At 31.1% G+C, this 20,877-nt stretch overlaps 2 long non-coding RNA genes across 2 annotated transcripts; both read left to right on the forward strand.

The window, feature by feature from the left end:
- Positions 1 to 1,142: 1,142 nt before the first annotated feature.
- Positions 1,143 to 4,327, forward strand: LOC132729924 (uncharacterized). Its single transcript, XR_009625692.1, has 4 exons — positions 1,143 to 1,286; positions 2,591 to 2,886; positions 3,344 to 3,602; positions 4,200 to 4,327. It is a non-coding gene; the product is annotated as an uncharacterized LOC132729924 (long non-coding RNA).
- A 3,803-nt stretch (positions 4,328 to 8,130) lies between these two features.
- LOC132729922 (uncharacterized) lies at positions 8,131 to 18,677 on the forward strand. The gene is made up of 6 exons (XR_009625691.1): positions 8,131 to 8,251; positions 10,382 to 10,519; positions 12,347 to 12,519; positions 14,005 to 14,077; positions 16,488 to 16,580; positions 18,039 to 18,677. It is a non-coding gene; the product is annotated as an uncharacterized LOC132729922 (long non-coding RNA).
- The last annotated feature ends 2,200 nt before the right edge of the window (positions 18,678 to 20,877 follow it).

Below are 20,877 nucleotides of genomic sequence, written 5' to 3' on the forward strand. Positions count from 1 at the left end.
TTTCCGGAGCATAACTTAAGTTCCATTTGGCCCAAAATATTCAAACTACATAAGATGATTATCCATATTGAGTTGAAGACCCATATTGATTTTTGGGTCACAAGGTCAAAGGTCAAGGTTACTTTACATTATTACCTTAAATCTGAAAACAGTTTCCGTTCCATTTGGCCCACAGTGTTAAAACTTCATGGGATGATTGTCCATATCGGGTAGAAGACCCCTATTGATTTTGGGATCACAAGATCAAAGGTCAAGGTTACTATTACCTTTAAACTGAAAAAACAGTTTCCAGAGCATAACTTAAGTTCCATTTGGCCCACAATATTCAAACTTCCTTGGAGGATTGTTATTTGAAGGAGGTAATACTTTATTTAATTCCAATGTCTTACAAATGCTTCATCTTTACTGAAAAAGAAAATCACTTCCGGGCATATAATGCTCCGCCTAACGATGCTCTTGTTTACTTTGTGTTATTGTCTTTTTTTAAACATTTATTTGTTAGCATCCATAATCATTTCTAATTTACTCTCACATGTATTTGTAATTCTTTATTGTTGTTTTGTTATTTTGACTCCTTTAAAATTGTAATAATTTTGATATATTATAACTCTACAGAGGAGAAGAAATTAATGGAATGAGAGTACTCTAGAATGCCAAAAGCTGGAAAGAAATTTAAAAATTGGCTCCAAGTAAATACTCATTTGATATGTGACAATATGAAGTAATACAATTTTACAACACATTTGTATAGTTTACAGGAACTCTGCCTGTGCAAATGTGTCTTAAAGCAAAATTATTTGATAATATATTTGAAATAGTAATATTTTTTTTAGCTTGTCTATTGAATAACTTAACTTGAGCAATTGTGCTCACCCAGGTGCCTGCATCTATCTTGTCGTGGCTGTCACACTTAGGTTAAATTTTTATGTGCAAGTTTGTATCTTCAAAACAATTGAAGGGTTGTTGTTTTTGTAAAAAATTCCATCTAAGTAATTATATACTATTAAATAGTATTCCAAATTGAAATTTAAAGAAGACAGGTCCGTTGTATAAATTTAGCAGTTTGTACTTTGGTAATTTTTTAGTAATATAAGTAATGTTTGTGGTATTTCAGGAAATTGATAAGGTATTAAAGAGTAACAACAAGCATGTGATGATATAAAGAAAGAAATAATTCAGAGACAGCTAGAGGTTAAAACATTGAAAGAAGATTTAGATACATCTAATAGACAAGCATGGATAGTAAAGAATATGAAAAGCTCACTGAAAAATAGGAAAATCTTCAGGTTAGCCTTACCATTCTTGTACAATCAACTAACCGTGTAAATTGTAGATGTATATCTTTTAATCTGTAACAGAAGTATTTGACTTTCTTAAGTAAGGAGGCTTTTTTTTTATACATACATTTCAAAGAGGAAACGATAAAGATTAGGCCAAAAGTTGGTTTTAAAATTCTATGAAATTTAAAACATTTTGAAAATATTAACAACAAGTTAAAGTTGATATTTTCAAATTTTTATTGTAAGTATTACTTTTTTGTTTAAGAAAATAAAAACAAACTTTTTTTTGGAGTTATTTTGATACTTAGTGAGTGCATTCTGTAAAAAAATTTAGATTGTCATATATTCAGTATTTTGTCAAAATTTATTTAATTCTTCAGGGGAAAAAAACTAGGGATGGCAACGAATACCAAAATTAATACTCGAGTACTCGGTCATTTTTCCGATCGAGTACTCGGTTACTCGGACGATTTCCAATGATCTTCAAAGTTTATCACACAATATCAACACCGTCCGTATGCTACTTTCGTTTTCTATTTACATTCATAGAATTCGTAACTATAGATAGGACTGCAAAGGAGACAAATTAATTAAAATTAAATCAACGACATTATACTTTAGAACATTTTAATTAATGCAATATCAAGTTTAAAACATGTTTAGCAGTTGAAACATCTTTTTCTTCTTGTAATAAAACTGATCGGCGGCAACAAAAGTTTAACCGGGACTAAATACTACCTTAATTATTATATCATAATAGCAATACGGCCCTTTGTTGTTTTCAAAAATGTTACCTTAAAACAAGATTCGGGTACAAACTGCATTGTGTTACACAATTAAAGGTTACTAAATATCATAAGAGGCCGGATGACGTAAGCGACACATGTGCGCGTGTCAAACTGTTGATCGCCTCATTAAATTTATGGTATCATTTTCGCACCTCTGCAAGGAAGTTGTGATTGCATTTAACAGGTATTTATGAAGGTATATGCACATCTCCGAATTTTTGAACTAATTGGATACACCAAACTGTCTAAATAGCAAATAAAATAGAAATTATACATTTTTTCCGAGTAATCGAATATCAATTTTGTTAACCGATATTCGGACGTTCGATCGAGTACTCGGTTAACCGGTTACTCGTTGCCATCCCTAAAAAAAACCCTTGTGATTCCTGAACAGACATTTCATTTTATCTATTATTCTTTGATTAACAGACTATATAATCTTATAATTCTTATACAAAAAAAGAAGAAAAGAAATGGCTATAATAAAATGTAATTTTTAAAATCAGATTTATATATTGACAGGGTGATTTGGTACAAAATTCTGGAAACAAAGTGATCCCTCGGAAGCATTAATAACAACAAAATAACATAAGAATTGCAGACTCGGTTTGATTGAGTCTGTACATGAGGGATAATGAATAAGTGCAACATCCCTCACGCCCCCTAGCACCGGCTTGAGCGGTACTCAATTCTCAACACTTTATAGTGTTGGCATCAATGATCCCGAAGGACCAGAAAATATAACAACACTGAAGTGTGTACAAGTTAACACCAAACCAGAATGCAAAAGAAGCTGATAAACTGGGAAGAAAAAAGATGTAAGAAAATCTGAAACTTTTTACACTTCTGAATAATTATGTGTACAAATTCTTCTTTCATTACACAATAAAGTAAAATTTAAGTAAGGTCTTGACTAAGGATTTTTTTGCTTAAAGAACATTGTAACTTAATTCCCAACTGTTTCAATTACCATAGGTATATTGCCTAAATGTAAGTATAAATGTTGTAACTTGCTGATCATTTGTAAATGTTAAATTTCATTAGTCAAAGAACATTATTAGCCAATTTTAACTAAAGGTGAATAAACTAAAATCCTTCTAATAACTTATAAGTTTTAGCTGTATAAAACATTTTTTTTATTTCATTTACTTTATGTGATTTTTTTTTAATAAAATATTTGTTGAAATTTTTAGATCAATATAAAATATAACTTGACTTTTTTTTAATAAATTAAAAAGAAAGATTATTGTACAGTTACTCTTTGTTTGTTTTCAGTGAGCTAACTGCTGAAAATCTACCCAGACTCACTAACATTACCTGTTTAAGACTGAGTTTATAGATTTAAAAAACAACATTAACCAGCTTTCATCAGTTTAGAATGATAACATTCTATGTGTATATATATCAGAATTCTGTAACAGCTGTTGAGCATGTTAAACTAGAGGCTAGTGCAGCAGAGGAGCAGAATTTATTGTATGAACAAAGTGATCTTAGAATTGAAGTGGTTGAACTCACGAGACTGGCTGCTATTAAGGTATTTTATTGTATCCTGTTTTCTAAACTAATTACATGTATAGGAAATTTCTTTTCATTAAAAAAATTTGTTGATGATGTTAGTTTGATTCTTTATTTTTGTTTTGCTGTTGCTGTACACATGTACTTTTCAAAAAGCAATGTTTATGACATTCCTGTATAAGTGGTTAAGGTAGCGAAGCGGAAATATTGGCAAATTTCGCAAATTGACAAAAACCACGAAAATTTCCTCTAGAACAGATATCACCCAGCCAGTAATTAAATTCTGCCCTTGCATGATTTGCTAATATTGCCTCATGCAAAATATCTGGAATTTTAGATTCGCTAACTTTTCAAGACACAGATATATGCACTTTTACAGTTCATTCACTATATACATCCTTGATCATTATTGTTTTGAATACTCTGTTTTATTCTTTGTTTCATTCTTTCACATACTTTGTCACCTTAGTGCAATAACTGGTTAACTCCTATTAAATTTAGATGGATTTAACTCGTTACTCAATAAGGTGACAACTTGTTTATATAAACATGTCAAGCACATGTATTTGAATATAAAATGGTGATATTTAAAGTTGCTTACAAAATGATTTATTAGGCTGATGAAAGGGAACAGAAAGCTTGAGATTTCATGCGTGCTGAGATGAGATTTCACAAAGCTGTTGAGGATCTAAAAACTAAACAGTTACAAATACAAGATCATGAGAAAAAAACATAAGGAGATGCAAGTCATGTAAGTTTCTATAGAATGTCGATATTATTGCTATAGATTTCTATGTTAGACATAACTGTACATACTTATAATCTACTTCACTTTGAACAAAGGGTCTATTTAGGAAACAGGTATCAATTTTGATTGCATTGTTATAGAATAATGCACTGACTTCAAATTTGCAGGAATATTATCACAATGTGCCTGAGTAATTAATTATCAAGCATTGTAATAATAAACTGTTCATTATTTTACTATTTTGTAAGAAAAATTAAAATTTATTTCCTTTCTAACATCAGTTTAAAAAAGAAAATTGATAAAAATATGTTGAACTACATTGAGTGTAGAATTAATTTTTCTGACGTCATTTGGCTTATAAACTTCATATCTGATGTCATATTTGAATTTGATGCGTAAAACTGCACTTGATTGCCTTATCTGTCTGATAGGGGAATAGTGTGAAGCATGTTAGAATGATATTTATTTATTACATTTTTTGATAGAAAGAATTGGATTGAAGTCAAAGTGTTTTCTATTTAGTTATTTTCCAAGTCATAATTAAGCATAAGTTTTTAGCAATACGTGTGCCATAAAAATTCTTAATTAATAAAACTTACATATGTAATCTGTACAAATTACAGAAAAGGTATTTTAATGGGTGACTTAAAATTGCAGATTTTGCCAAGTGGTATGATGTTATAAAGAATGAGCATAACAAGTGTGTGAACTTGATTCAGACATGTACACAGAAAGGGGCAGAAATGAGAGAGAAGATCAACATCTTGCAGAATGACACAGCAGTCACTCAAAAAGACAGGTACGTATGATGCAAGAATGAACAATAATTATGTTACACCTCTTGCTTTGCTGTCATTCAGAGATACTGGGATGTTGATGCATTTTTGCTATATCTTAAGTTGTTATATCAATTGTGATATTGGCATTTTAATTATAATGCTTCTTTCCATTGTCAACACTTTAATAATGTTGTAATAACATATTTTGTGATGTCAAATCATTGTTATTATAGCATTTTAATTATAATGTTATATCATCTATTATTATGTCATTATGTATGAATTACGATGTCATAGTATATAAATTACAGTAGGCCTCTGGGAGTTATTCTAACTGTTAATGCAAGTGTACCACGTGACTATGAATTTTGTATTGTTACATAGGTAACAGTGCTTTTTAACAGTATAAAATCTGGTCACGTGGTCTATATTCTAAATAAAATGAAATAAAATGGCCGTCATTTTTTTCTCAATTCATTCTTATTTTTGACATTCACCACAATAGGACATCAACAGAGTAACTATGACACCCTTAAAATTTAGTTGTTTTGCACCCTGGAGTGCTTTTTGCGTATAAAATATTTTTTTATTGAATAGTCAAAAAGTAAACATCCGTTTTCAACAGAAGTAATTGCAATGTGAATAATTATGTGTCAGACAATTTAAGCATGCAACAAAGGAACATTTAACAATTTTAATTAGTGAAACGTTACAGATATGGTGGACAGACATAGGATATCATCGTTATTTTGTCAAAAACCATGCAAAGAATATTCTGGATACAGAAGGATCATAACTGTATTAATGGGTTAGTGTTTTGTTTTCTAAATAAAACACAGCTGATTGTATGTTTATGACCAGTAAAAATCATCACTTGCTTAAAGAATAATAAACGAAAAAGAAAACTTCTCAAATATGCCTAAAGTACACTTAAAACAGTTTAGTTATTGTTACTCTTGGTTTATTTTGTTAAAGTTAGATTAAGTTGACAATTTCAGATCATCACAGTATTTTTTGTTCAGTGTAATAGATAAATAACACATGGTAACTGTATTTTCCTTGGGATGATGTTTTTACTGTTACCCACAATCCCATGTGTTATTTATATAATGTCATATAATTTGTTATGATGTCATGTTGTATGAATTATGATGTCATATCATCAATTATGATGTCATGGTGTACAGATTATGATGTCATGTTGTATGAATTATGATGTCATATCATCTGTTATTATGTCATGGTGTATGAATTATGATGTCATATCATCAATTATGATGTCATGGTGTACAGATTATGATGTCATATCATCAATTATGATGTCATCATGTATGAACTATGATGTCATATCATCTATTGTGATGTCATAACATGATCATTATGATACTATACCTATTGTGATGTCATAGCACATTGATTTTGTTGTCATATTATCTATTATAGCATAAAAATCGGCTATTTTTCCCTCTTTTGCCCATGTTATAATGGGACCAAAACCATGTGTTAACATTGTAATGGCTCTTGTTATAGCCCAGTTTTACCTACGGGCAATACATACAGGGTCAAGTAAACAAACACAAAAATGACGATTTGGCCTGTTTGCCAAAGTGTTATATTGAAATTATTGATGTGAGGGCCTCAATCGCATAACGGCGAGTAACATTCAAGTAACTATGTCGGAAATACGGCAAATAGACATCGCCGCTAATCTTGGTTGTCGCCCTTTCTAAGAAATGGACAGTTGTCAATGTTATGATAATGTAAACAAATAATGTGATTCAGTTTAACCCTTAATTAACTTAGAAAACACAAAATGAATATGAGAAAATGTTGTTTTATTAATGTTTATATTGATAAATGCTTTTTATATTTCTTTGAGAGAATAATGTTAAGTGCATGATATTCTTTTATAAACTTGTGAGCTTGAAAAAAAATTCCGATGTCACTGATCTTTTTTCTACCGTCAAACTGAAATCATTCTAAGAATTTCTGAGGGTCTTGGCAGAGTAATTTTATGTTGTTTTTTTCTTGAGTTAATAAATCTCAAATGATAAGCTTTTTTAAATCAATTAAAATTCGAATTTTGAACGGTTCTGTCTCAGCATTTCCCATGTAGTTGGCACCGGAAAAATAAAACACATACGTAAAGCATGTAGAATTGGATAAATACCTTCCAAGCTAAATGATTTAATGTATGTGTTTTGTTTTAAATATACATCATGAATCTTTTTTGAAATTTTATGATATAATAGCGTCAACGCACGTTTATTTCGATTTTAGTATTTACATTTTAATGTTATTACAAATTTCATCTGCTATGATTGCATTAGTATTTTGTCATTTGAATGTAGAATGTCTCTTTTTATAACATAAACTGCTCATTTCATTTTGTTCTGATGATAACTATATTTCAGACATCTACAAAAACAGAGATTAAAACATATGAACAGTAATGAGAGATGGTTTCAGGCAGCAAAGAATTGAGGAAGAAATGCATGAAAAACGTGAACAACAGAAAATGGACATTTCAAAATTAAACACTATGATTAATCCGGCATAGGAACAGATGATAAAATTAAGAAATAGATATGAAAAAGCCATAACACATAGGAATGAGAGCTATGTATGATTGTTTCTGGATGACTGTGATAACATTTGTAGCCTATCTCAATGGAGAGAGCGTGTTTTAGAAAAAAGTATCTACAGATTCAAATTTAGTTTGTTCATGTACAGTCAGTTTTATTTGTAAAGTATTATGTATATGAACATTTATAAACAAAATGTTTAAATAAATAAGAAGCACATAATTCTCTTCATTAAACTTCTTGAGGTAAATAATGGCCACTAAAATTAAGTTTCTATAGCAACCAAACAGAGGTGATAAATGTTGCTAATTGCACAAATAACCCTTGATAAATGTGTTGCTCATATTGCAATAGGTAAATTTATTATTGAACATGTGATATAATCAAATACTGATTTAGATAATAAAATGCATTACTGCATAGTGTATATTTCATAACTTTTTCATTTCTTTAATTAACTATTACTGTATTTATTTTATCACAGAGGTATTGAGAGAAAGAAAATTGATTGAAAGAAATGAGGTGTGCATTTTCTAGGAAAAAGTTGACATTCAAGGTAAAGCTTTTTGTATATTCATCTTAAGGTATTAGCACCCTAATGCATTACCTCAGCTTTGAAGAGTATTCAAATAGGCTAGAACTACTGTTAACTACATTGAAAATGAGGGCCATGGGTTCAATCCCCAGAAGGGTCAACTTTTTTTTCTTTCTTTTTTTCTTTTAACATTATTTATGTATCTCTCATGTCCCATTTGGAAAGAAAAAAGTGTTTAATTTTGATTTTTTTATTTATATAGGTATTTATTGGCTAAATTATGCTAAATATAGTAATAAATACATATGTATAGTACCTGATATTTTCAAAGTGTAATATAATCAAAACTAGACGGTAAAAGTATTTCATATTTTACAAGATCAACCAATATACTTTTTTAAAAATTTAGGGAAACTTTGAAAACAGGCACTCATTTAGGTAATTTTTAAGAATTTTTTAAATTGGGCTCCCTAAGTAGAAAAATGGTCAGACACGTGGTAAAAATGGGTGGGGTAGGGTAACATTTTTATACAGATTTCATAAATTTTAAGTAGAAACAATAATTTTGCTTATTTAGATTGTTAGCTGAATGGTACTATTTGTTTCTTACCAAAAATTAATGGGAGAACATTTTTCATTAGAATGTTATTGCAGATTATTTAAAGGTTCCTATTTTCTAAAAAAGGGCCCTTATAACATCCTAGCTTGAGTTCAGAAAAGTGGCCATAACTTGATTTCCGTACGGTAAACTTTGTTTAAATTTTGCATACAGGTGTACTTTAAGGTATACATTTTTAGCTCGACTTTTCTATGAAAAGGGGAGCTATCCTACTCGCCCCGGCGTCGGCGTCGGCGTCGGCGTCGGCGTTGGCGTTGGCGTCACACCTTGGTTAAGTTTTTCGTACCACCCCACTTTATTTCAGAAGTATTACAAGTATGGCTTTGAAACTTACCATACTTGTTCACCATCATAACCTCCATCTACAGACAAGAGTACATAACTCTGTCAAGGTTTTTGACAGAATTATGGCCCTTTTTTGACTTAGAAAGTGTATTGAGCTTGGTTAAGTTTTTTGTACCACCTCACTTTATTTCAAAACCATTGGAGGTATTGCTTTGAAACTGACCATACTTGTTTACCATCACGACCTTCATCAACAGACAAGAGGACATAACTCTGTCAAGGTTTTTGACAGAATTATGCCCCTTTTTGACTTAGAAAATACATTGAATATGGGTAAAATCCACTTATTGCCTTAACCCTTTGAGATATTGCTTTGAAACTTTTAATGCTATTTCACATCATTACCCCCATCTGTACGCAAGAGAAGGTAACTCTGTCAAGGATTTGTTTTAAAAATTAAGGCCTTTTATCGACTTAGAATCTTGGTTAAGTTTTTAGTACCAGTCCACTTTTTGACTGAACTGTTTGAGATATTAATTTGAAAGTTGGAATACTTGTTTACAATCATGATTCCCAAACATGTCCAGGAGAAGGTAATTCTGTCAAAGATTTTATTTGAATTATGGCCCTTAACTGTCAATGTTTTGTATTATAGGCAAGCACTAAAAAACTTAAAAAATCTAAAAAAATTCATTCCTATCCACTTGTTCACTTTACCATAAATTATGTCATAATAAAATAATTCTTCACTAAATATCTTAATGCTCATGGCCATTGTTCACTTTAAAAATACAGAGATTCTTGTATTGCCTTTTACTGCAAAAACTTTTTTTATTGGCAAGCAATAAAAAAGTCGAGCGCGCTGTCTTACGGACAGCTCTTGTTTAGTTCCTGATAGTGCCCATTAGGGTCCTAATACCTTAAAATACAAATGTACATACTTTGATTTTTGTTTAATCATTAAATGAAGAGATCAATTTACATTTTGAATTACATACTACATGTTAAAATTATAAAATGACATCAGACAATTATGAATCTCATTCTGAAATGTCTTTTTTTTTCAATAAAACTTATAAAATCAAATTGTATATTTTGAATACTTGGTAAAGTAACAAATAATTAGTGCAGAAAAATGTCAAAATGCAGCAATTAACTTTCCTTTTCTTATTAAGTAATGGCACATACATTTTTCAGAATTGAGGCTCTTTCTCGTAGATTTATCAGTTTAATATCGTCTTTTGTAGATGAAATGATCTGGAATGGTAACATAGAGTGCAAACTAGGGAAGAAGAGATCCGGTTTATATAAAAGAGAAATGCTCTCCGTGCTCAACACCTAACAGAGTTAATCTTGAAGGGGAACTAGTCACTTTACAAATACAGGTAACTTATTTATTACATTTATTATATTTACAATGTATCTATGTCTGTTTCTGTTTCATGTGTAAATTTTGTACACTAGTTAGCAACATGAAGTTTAACAATGAACAATGGTGGCCTAGTTAATGGGGGAGATGCTGGGTGCTGGTAGGGAGGGGAAAAAATATATGAAAGTCAATTTGGGGAAAATTATGACGTTATTTATACTATATACTAAACTCCATTGTAGAGAGTCACAACTATATCTTTTTTCCACATAAAAACTTTATCATCATGCAAAATTTCTTTGCAGTATAACATCTTAATATGTATGGTAGTGAATGATTTTTTAGCTCACCTGTCACAAAGTGACATGGTGAGCTTTTGTGATCGCTTTTCGTCCGGCGTCCGGCCGGCATCCGGCCGTAAACTTTTACTTTCAACGACATCTCCTCATAAAACACTTAGCCAATTTCATCCAAACTTCACAGGAATGTTCATTTGGTAGTCAACTTTCAAAATTGTTCAAAGAATTTAATTCCAAGCAGAACTCTGGTTGCCATGGCAACCAAAAGAAAAAACTTAAAATATCTTCTTTTAGAAAACCGCAAGAGCTAAAATATTTGGCATGAAACATCGCCTAGTCAGTGTCTGCCAAGTTTCTTCAAATAAATGCCCTGGGGTCAAAATTGGCCCCGCTCCGGGGGGTCATTGATTTTCCTTATTTGTATATAGTAAAAACTTTTAAAAAAATCTTTTTTTTAAAAACCCCAAATAGCTAGAGCTTAAATATTAAGCATGAAACATCTTCTAGTGCGTGTTTACCAAGTTTGTTCAAATAAAAGCCCTGGGGTCAAAATTGGCCCAGCCCCGGGGGTCATTGTTTTTCCCTTTATATAGTAAAAACTTAAAAGTCTTCTTTGAAAAAAACCCAAAGAGCTAGAGCTTAAATATTTGGCATGAAACATCAACTAGGCAGTGTCTACCAAGTTTTTTCAAATAAAAGCCCTGGGGTTAAAATTGGCCAGGCCCTGGGGGTCATTGATTTTCCTTATTTGTACATGTATGTAGTAAAAACTTAAAAAAGCTTCTTTTAAAAAACCAAAAGAACTAGAGTTTACATACTAAGCATGAAATATTTTCTAGTTAGTGTCTACCAAGTTTGTTTAAATAAAAGCCCTGGGGTCAAAATTGGCCCCTAAGGGGGGGGGGGTCATTGTTTTTTCCTATATATATATAGTAAAAACTTTAAAAAATCTTCTTTTAAAACTCAAAAGAGTTAGAGCTTAGATATTAATCATGAAACATCTTCTTATGGCTGTCTACCAAGTTTGTTCAAATAAAAGTCCCTGGTTTAAAATTGTCATTGCCCAGGGGCCTATATACAGGTGAGCGATTTCAGGGCCATCATGGACCTCTTGTATACTTCTATTGTTGTATGAAATTTAATACAGTATACTATAGGTATAATAGTGTGACACACTTTAGCTCCATACGAGTCATTTTCATAATAAGAAATACAAAATATATTACTTTACTAAAAATAACCAAGAAAATGACAATATTTTGATAGCAACTGATTTCAAGAAATAGTACCATTCAGTACGGGATATAGCCAAGAAAAAAAGATAGCAGCATCCATGTTGAGACAGTACTTGCAGTTTCCTGCAATGTTTTTGGTTATTGTGCCCCCACTTTAGGGGCAGGGGCATTTAGATTTACCCTTGTCCGTCAATTCGTCTCTTTTTGTGTCGCACGTAGCTTAAAAAGTAATTGACCTACAGTCAGGAAACCTTACAGGAATGTTGATCAGCATGTGTAGAGAAAAGGTTTATATTTGTTCCATTTCAGCAACAAGATGTACATATCTGTACAAACGTGAGTCTAGCATGTTGCTGGTGTCTTGATGCCAGCAACACAGGTTTAGACAAGTGTGTTTGTGGGACGGCATATGGCCTTGTATTCAAGGACAATAGCACATTGAAATACAAAGCAGATAGATGGTGTCTTTATGAAATATCCATGTAAGTGTTTAGAAAAGTTTATGTGACATTTACTTTTGTTTATTTTCGGGCATTTTGATAAGCAATACACTTTTCTCATTACATAAAAGTATGTAACTGGTCAAGTTCAATTATGTGGATTAGCCTGTCCATGAAATCCACAAAATGAATGCCTCATTGATAATGACTTTGCAATACTTAAGTTTACAATTATGGTCTACAACTGTGAGCTATTGTACACACCCAGGCATTGGTGTCACACTTTGGTAAGTTTTTGCATGCAAGTTGGTATCTCCAAAACTACTAAAGGGAATAATTAAAACTTCACACAGTAACTTAAGAGCATAATTATCCAAGGCCCATAACTCTAACTTAGATATTTTGCCAGAATTATGGCCATTTTTTGGCCCATAAGTCTAACTTAGATATTTTGCCAGAATTATGGCCATTTTTTTTAACCAATACTCTCAGAATTACTCTTAATTGTTTATTTCTTGAAGGAAGTTTTTGTAACATCAAATATATAATGTTTGTCAGCAACACCTCTCTGCTGACAGCACTTGTTCAAGTTAAAATTAATTAGGCTGTGATATGATTTCAACATATTATGTACTTTATTGCAAAAGAATGTGGCAAAGATATATAAGTTTCTATAATTATAAGTTAGTGAGGGAAACCTGTAATAGCAGGTCTAAAGAAAAGGTTTGTGTTTTTGGTTTACCAGAGCACAGAGTATTGAAGGTACTGCAAAATCATTTAAATTTGAGGGCATGAATTTGGTGGTTTGTGAACGGTAAGATTGTTAATTCGTGGAATTCAGTTGCCAGGTAAAATTAAAAAAATATGAGTCTGTAAATTCCACTTTCAGTAAATTATACCCGGCATTTGTGCCACTTAAATGATAACAAGTGCAAGAAAACATGATCTTGACCTATTCAACAGAAGCTCTGTCTTCTAAATAAGCAAGTGTTTTGTGTCAATTATATTTTATAATTTGTTGTTCATTATTTAAAAAAGGTGTGTAAAATCTCTCTTCATTAATTTACCGATGTAAACATGTCTGTTCTCTTGTGATCATGTGACCTTGAATTATTTTAGCTACAAGAAATTTGAACGATGGAATGATCTGCGTGCACATTTTTTAATGTGTTTCTTTGTCTGTTACAGCACTGTGCTTAAAATTTCAGCATCATGACGATAGTAACAATCACTGATGTTTTTATGTCTTATACAAATAATTTGCTTTTTAAGTTCTTGATGTGTTGATATTGTTATTGTGAATGATAAAGCAACATAGAAAGATTAATGTTCCGTACATGGCTATTGTTGTTGTCACCCCTGTACGGAAATAGACCCAACTTGGTGTGGGATAGAAAATAGATTTGAAGAACCCCAATTCAAGTCATCTCAATGGTTTGTTTGGTCTTGTTCAAAGTGTATTTATTACATCTGTGTAGTTTTGTGTTATATGATAAAATCAAAAGTTGTTTTCTGTGTATTCTTCAGGACCTCTTTTCTTGATGGAAGGATTTAAAATGTATTGCCTGCCAGCATCCGGGAATCGTTAAATGGAAATTAGGTAAGAATGCAACAGACAAAACTGTTATTAGTCAATTTACTTTACCACAAATTTTGTTCCAAAGTATAATAAATAGATCACTCAATATCAGTGAATTAAACAATTCATACAGTATAAACACAATGACTTCTGCAGTAAGTGGTGTGTGGTTTGACAGACATGTGATGCTACGTCACTACTATTTTTTCTACTTTCATTTTGAATGCTTGAAAAATAAAGCATGGGTTCACATCTCACCATGATCATTACCGGTAGTCCTTTTCAAGAATTGCTCTAATGTTTCTGGTCTGTTGAATAAGTAATATCCTAATAAATTGGTGATTAAATCTTATTCATATAGACCATATCATCTGATATACGAGGGATGATCATAAATAAACTGGACTTGTGCTGTCACAAACTATTACTTTTATATATCACACTTAATCAGAAAACATTACCTATAAACTGATACTATATCTTATCTGATAACTCAAATAGCTTGTTCGTAACTGCGAATTTCAAAATCATGGTAACGCACACCCGGCAAAATGCATAAATTTGCACTGATGACAGGCGCTTTATGATTGGTATATTTTACAGAAATACGCCAAAACATCATGAGCTATCTAATAGACGTTGTCAGAATAAATGACTTCATTTATACCACCTTTGCCTTTGCAATCACAATTCAAACGTCACTTGTTAAAGAAAAACTTGCATTAAAACTGATGTCGTCGGAATGTCTCAAAAATAAATCGAAATTTTGTCAAAAGTAAGATTAGAAACTGTCTAAAAACGTAGAATATCAAGAGAAAATGTCCTGGAAGCCACATCATAGTTTTCAGTTGGCATAATCGATTAAGAAAGGGTAATGGAGAAATTGTAGACAAGTCAGGCAAAGGCAGAAAGAAGAAATTTTCAAGGATGTTTGTGACATCAATTGCCGAGACTTTGAAAAATAAAACAGGCGAATAACTGCGGACATATCAACAATGTTTGACAGTAGTTAGTGGACAGTGCAGTCAATTCTAATTAACTAAAGGATTTTAAAATGGGAAATGTAATACATTAACTATTGTGTTCTTGGTTTACAACTGTATAATTATTTTACTACTCTACTTATTTAACAATTTCATCAATGATCTTATGGTGAAATTTTGTCAACAGTTTTACAGTCACATTCAAAATCAGTTATGCGTTATATTTATTTCAAACTACCGGTAATAACAATTTTGTTTTGAGTTGTATTATTCTTTTTATTTTCTCGTATATATGATATATTATCATTCAGCAAAAGTATATAAATACTTTTATACTTTCATTCTGAATAAATAAAATTGAATGAATGAATGAAATAATTAATTGATAAATAAATATACACTGTGATATTTGGTTCCTGAAAAAGATCTTCTGTACATTATAGATTTAAGGACTTTCACAAAGATTGTATGATGCAAATATATTCTGTATTTATTTCTGTGTTAAGTTTTTGTGTCGCCTCCGTGGAGTAGTGGCGACATATAGGGATCACTTCTCCGTCGTCTGTCTGTCCGTCTGTCCGTCACAAAACTTGTCTGGACTACTCCTCATAAACTACTGGTGCAATTTCATCCAAACTTTACAGGAATGATCAGTACCAAGTCTAGTTGTGCATATTGTCAGCATTTTCCGGTTCAATGATTTTTGTCAGAGTTATGGCCCTTTAATAATTTTTAATTTTAAAGTTTGTCCGGACTACTTCTCTTATACCACTAAAGCAATTTCAATGAAACTTTACAGGATTGATCTGTAGCTCAAGTCCTTGCGCATATTGCAAGGGTTTTCCGGTTGAATGATTTTTGGCCGAGTTATGGCCCTTTGATAAAAAAGGTTTATTTTTCTGTATGTTGCCAGATACACAAAAGCTTGTCCGGACTACTCCTCATAAACTACTGGTGCAATTTCATCTAAACTTTACAGGAATAATCAGTACTAAGGGTAGTTGTGCATATTATCAGCATTTTCCGGTTCAATGATTTTTGTCAGAGTTATGGCCCTTTAATAATTTTTATTTTTAAAGTTTGTCCGGACTACTTCTCTTATACCACTAAAGCAATTTCAGTGAAACTTTACAGGATTGATCTGTAGCTCAAGTCCTTGCGCATATTGCACGGGTTTTTTTGGTTGAATGATTTTCGGCCGAGTTATGGCCCTTTGATAAAAAGGTGTTTTTTCTGTGTGTTGCCAGATACGCAAATTCTTGTCCGGACTACTCCTCATAAACTACTGGTGCAATTTTATCCAAACTTTACAGGAATGATCAGTACCAAGTCTAGTTGTGCACTGTCCGTCTGTCTGTCCGTCTGTCACAAACTTTGTCCCAACATGAAATTGGCCATTATGAGGCGACACATGTGATTATTGATCGCTCTTGTTTTATATTTTATAGGAAACAGAGTGTTGATGTCTGGACTATTCTACTGTTGTGAAGTTTAAGATATAATACTTTTATAAAAAAAGACTTCCCTATACAGATCAATTGGTAAATATATATGTTAAATACTCTTAGAATAAAACTGATGCATAATTTTCCTCAATTTATGTCAGGGGAATTTTTTCCCCAAAATAGCTGGAGAAAGGCACTCTGACTGTATGTATTTATTTTATATGTTTTACATAGACAACAGTTTTCAAAAATATTAAAGGTATTCACTTGAAACTCAATAGATATATATTTAAGATCTCTTAGTAATTAGAGATTACTGTTCAAAGTACGGATTATGACTGATTTATGGCAATTTATCAACTGAGAAAATTCCTGGTAAAAGTGTTGCATGATTTTAACTTCTTTCAAACAGCAAAACCCACAGATGGTTTAGTAAACAAGTTTCACTACCATGAAAATATATAGTACCAATTTCTTCATTTTTCCAGGTTCATATAAGTCAATTTACAAAATGAACATGATAGTTCTATCAGGTAAATCAAATGCTCGCGATTATTGAAATAATTTATTATTACCATTACAATTTATTTGTGAATGTCAGTAATGTATGTGATTTGTGTTGCAATAAGATGGTACAAATAATTTGTTTTTATCCAGCATTTAATCAGCATATGAATATAAAAAATGACTAATGTATTAACTAAATTTAAGCTGGCTTGCACCATTGTAACCAAGATGGTCTGCACTGTAATATTATAGTCAGTACAATAATGAATGGTAATATATATATTAACAAATGGACAAGTTCAGTACAGATATCTAGTATGTTGAGGATTAATACTGAAAACGTTTCTTAAGCAAAAATATAACACTGCATTTCTTTTGCATTATCCATGTTTGTATCTATAAATATTTAAAGTTAATACATGTAGAATAAAATTACTAGAACTTAGAAAAACATGAAATCATATAAGTTTGTCAAATTAAATTATTTCAGGGTGCTTTCATAATCTTCCTGCAATTTATTGTCACAGGAACATTTTATATGCATATTAATCTACATGCAAAATTAAAATGAAAAATCTGCCAATAAAAAATAATTGACAAATATTAATTTTTCATTTAAAATTAATGAGGCAAAGTAATTTACAATATTTTATTTGAGATGTGTACAAAAATTATTACACAATATATGCACAGCATAAAAAATGCTTACACATCATATGATGTCAGATATGAAATCAGAACAAATGACGTCAGGGAAATTACTTTTATGCTCAATGTAGTTCAACATATTTTTATCAATTCTCTTTTAATAAGCATATAAGAATGGAAATAGATATTAATTTTTCTCGCATTGTAGTATAAAAATGCATGGTTTATTGTTCAAATGCTTTCCAATTAATCGCTCATGCATATCTGTCTTTGTGATTATACTCCTGCACATTTTAATTGAAAGCCTGCATTATTTTACAACAATACACGTAAATTTGATATCTATTTCCTAAATAGATAATAATAAGTGATATTAATATATATTTCTTTTATTATCAGAGAGACACAAACTTCTGGGAGGACAGTGAATTGACATTTGTTTTTCTCAACATGAAAATGGAATGAGACATTCTAGTGGACTAATTGATGACACTGTAGGGATCCAAAAATCTACAACAATGAGATATGTCTTAAAGATCTTTATTATACCTCTGTACAACTTAGTTATGCAGCTGGTATACTGGTTTGAGGCTGCGAGTCATTGTGGTTGTCTGGCCATTTATATGTACTTCTGTTTAAATGTTCAAACCAATTATAATATAACTGGACAAGAATAATTGTCACTATATCTATTTGCCCAATTTTACATGCAGTACAGCAGGCAATGTAGTACTCTTACTCCTGATTAAATTTTCTCAATAATAACTTTGGAAATTTTCTGTCATAAAAATATAAAGCTGTAAGAAATACAAATATCTATGCCATTTGTTAAATTTTCAAAGTCAAATCAAATGTTTTATTAGCAAAAACATATACCCGGTACATGTTCATTGCCAAGTTACATTTAAGCGGTACAATAAGTACAGAAAAGTAAGATGTATTATAAATTATTATACATACACCTATGTCTCAGAGTAAAATAATTCAAACAATTGTATTAAAGGGACTCCACTGACATATCTTTGACATAACAATACTAAAAATTATTTTTGACATGACAATACTAAAAATTGTTTTTTGAGATTAATGTTCCATTTGATGTAGGTCTCCACCAGTAATATGTATGAAAAAATTCAGATTATTAGCTCACTCCGTTTTTCCAGAATAATTCTTCTTCTTATGAAAATGACCAAAAATTGAAAAGTGTTTCAACATTTTATTACTTTTATCAGGTTGAAAATAGCAAAAAATACAATTTTGAATTTATTTTTGGGTATTTCTTAATTATATTTTGCATATCTTTCTGTTTTAAGTGCCCCAGCTGATCCATCAACAACATTCAAATTTTATGTTCCTAGGATTTTGGACCTGAGTGGAGTTCCTTTAATGTATATTCAATTCATAGTTGCATCGCTTATTAAACAAATTTTGCTAAGTTTATATTTACACATTTGTTTGTACATTTCATTATAGATAAACTCAGTTTCAATTTCATATTTCATTTTGTACATTTTGGTTCCTTTCAATATTTCTATGTCTACCCTCTTCAATAACTAATTTAGGTGAAGAGCACCTAAACTACAATGCTTAAAATTATTAACACAACTTAAATATTTCTCTTGGGTAAATTCAAATTTGAATAAATTATAACTTTCTAATTTTGAAAAAGTAATAAGTTAGCACACCATTGTTGTAGTTGCTGATCAATAATATTTTGTATTATGGTATTTACAGGCACAGTTGTAATATTATCATTATTCTATACATGTATAATTACCTAAATCTGACGACATATTTTTAACATTTTTTGACCAGCTATTTAATAACTTTCCATTTGCATCATTAAAAAGCACCGGTTTGTATAAAAGAGAGTTTTGGGATTTCATAATTCTGTACAAGTACTAAATAATTCTGACTTTTCCCAGAACTAAATAAAGGATTTAGTAAACATTTATTTTGAAATACCCATTGAGTAAAATCCAATCAATTATTTTTGTAAACACAGTAGGTGAAGTATAAATGTGTCAATTTGAATTTTAGGAAGTCATTCCAACATTTATATATAACAGGTGTTGCAGACTGATTAATTACATCACAAACAAATTTGTTGTGACTTTTAATTGTTCACAAGCATTTGCTTAACTTCTCTGCCTTTTTCTGCTTTAAAGGCCCTTTATGCCCAGAAATGTTTTTAGTTTTATTTCTCAAAAGCTTCTTATTTTTAGTGTGTTTGTATTGTTTCAAAAAAAGTTACTGATTGTCAATTACCTTAACCATCTTTTTCTTCTGTTGCTATTTCATTAATTGGTACAGTTATAGTGATTTAGTATTTTGTATGGAAGAAACTATTACTTTGTTTACATTTTGAAAATAATTTCACATTATAATTTTAAGCGGTATTTTCTTCTGGTAACAAGCATCTGATATAAAACAATGATTTAAACATATGAGCCATGTCACAACAAAACCAACATAATGGGTTTGCGACCAGCATGGATCCAGACCAGCCTGCGCATCTGCGCAGCCTGATCAGGATCCATACTGTTCGCTTTTAAACATTTTAACAAGTAGAGAAACTGATAGCAAACAGAATGGATCCTGATCAGACTGCGCGTATGCGCAGGCTGGTCTGGATCCATGCTGGTCGCAAACGCACTATGTTGGTTTTGTCGTGACGCGGCTCATATAAAACTGATTTTTTCTGTTTTCTATAATTTATTTCTGAGGCATAAATTATAATGTGCCTATAAAATATTCATTGACCATCCATGTTATCTCAATCTATCATTTTGATTAGATAATTCCTGTTAATAACTAAAACAATAGAAAAGTATATAATGTTTTTAACCAGAGTTTTAACGAAAACTGGTAATTGTAATGCTGAAGTTGGAAGGCGGGCGTCAACTTTTGGTTTCTGCTCAATAACTTGAGTTTGCTTTGACCTATTGATGCCAAACTTTGTGTGTTGGTAGCTTTTATTAGGAGGCAGCTTGGGATTGCTAATAAGGTGTCTGTGATCAAGGTCAAGGTCACTGTAGTAATTCAGTTCCTGCTCAATAATTGGAGTTTGCTTAGGCCTATTGACACCAAACTTGGTGTATGGGTAGCTTAGATCTAGGTGCAAGGTCAAGGTCACTTGCTTACAATAGAATTTTCAGCTTCAATAACTTCAGTACACAGTCACATTGACCTATTGATACTTGGTATGTGCACTTGTTGTTGGTAATTGTGTAACAAA

The sequence above is a fragment of the Ruditapes philippinarum genome, unplaced genomic scaffold (genome assembly GCF_026571515.1).
Source record: "Ruditapes philippinarum isolate M1 unplaced genomic scaffold, ASM2657151v2 ctg7148_1_1_1_1, whole genome shotgun sequence".
Lineage (NCBI taxonomy): Eukaryota > Metazoa > Mollusca > Bivalvia > Venerida > Veneridae > Ruditapes > Ruditapes philippinarum.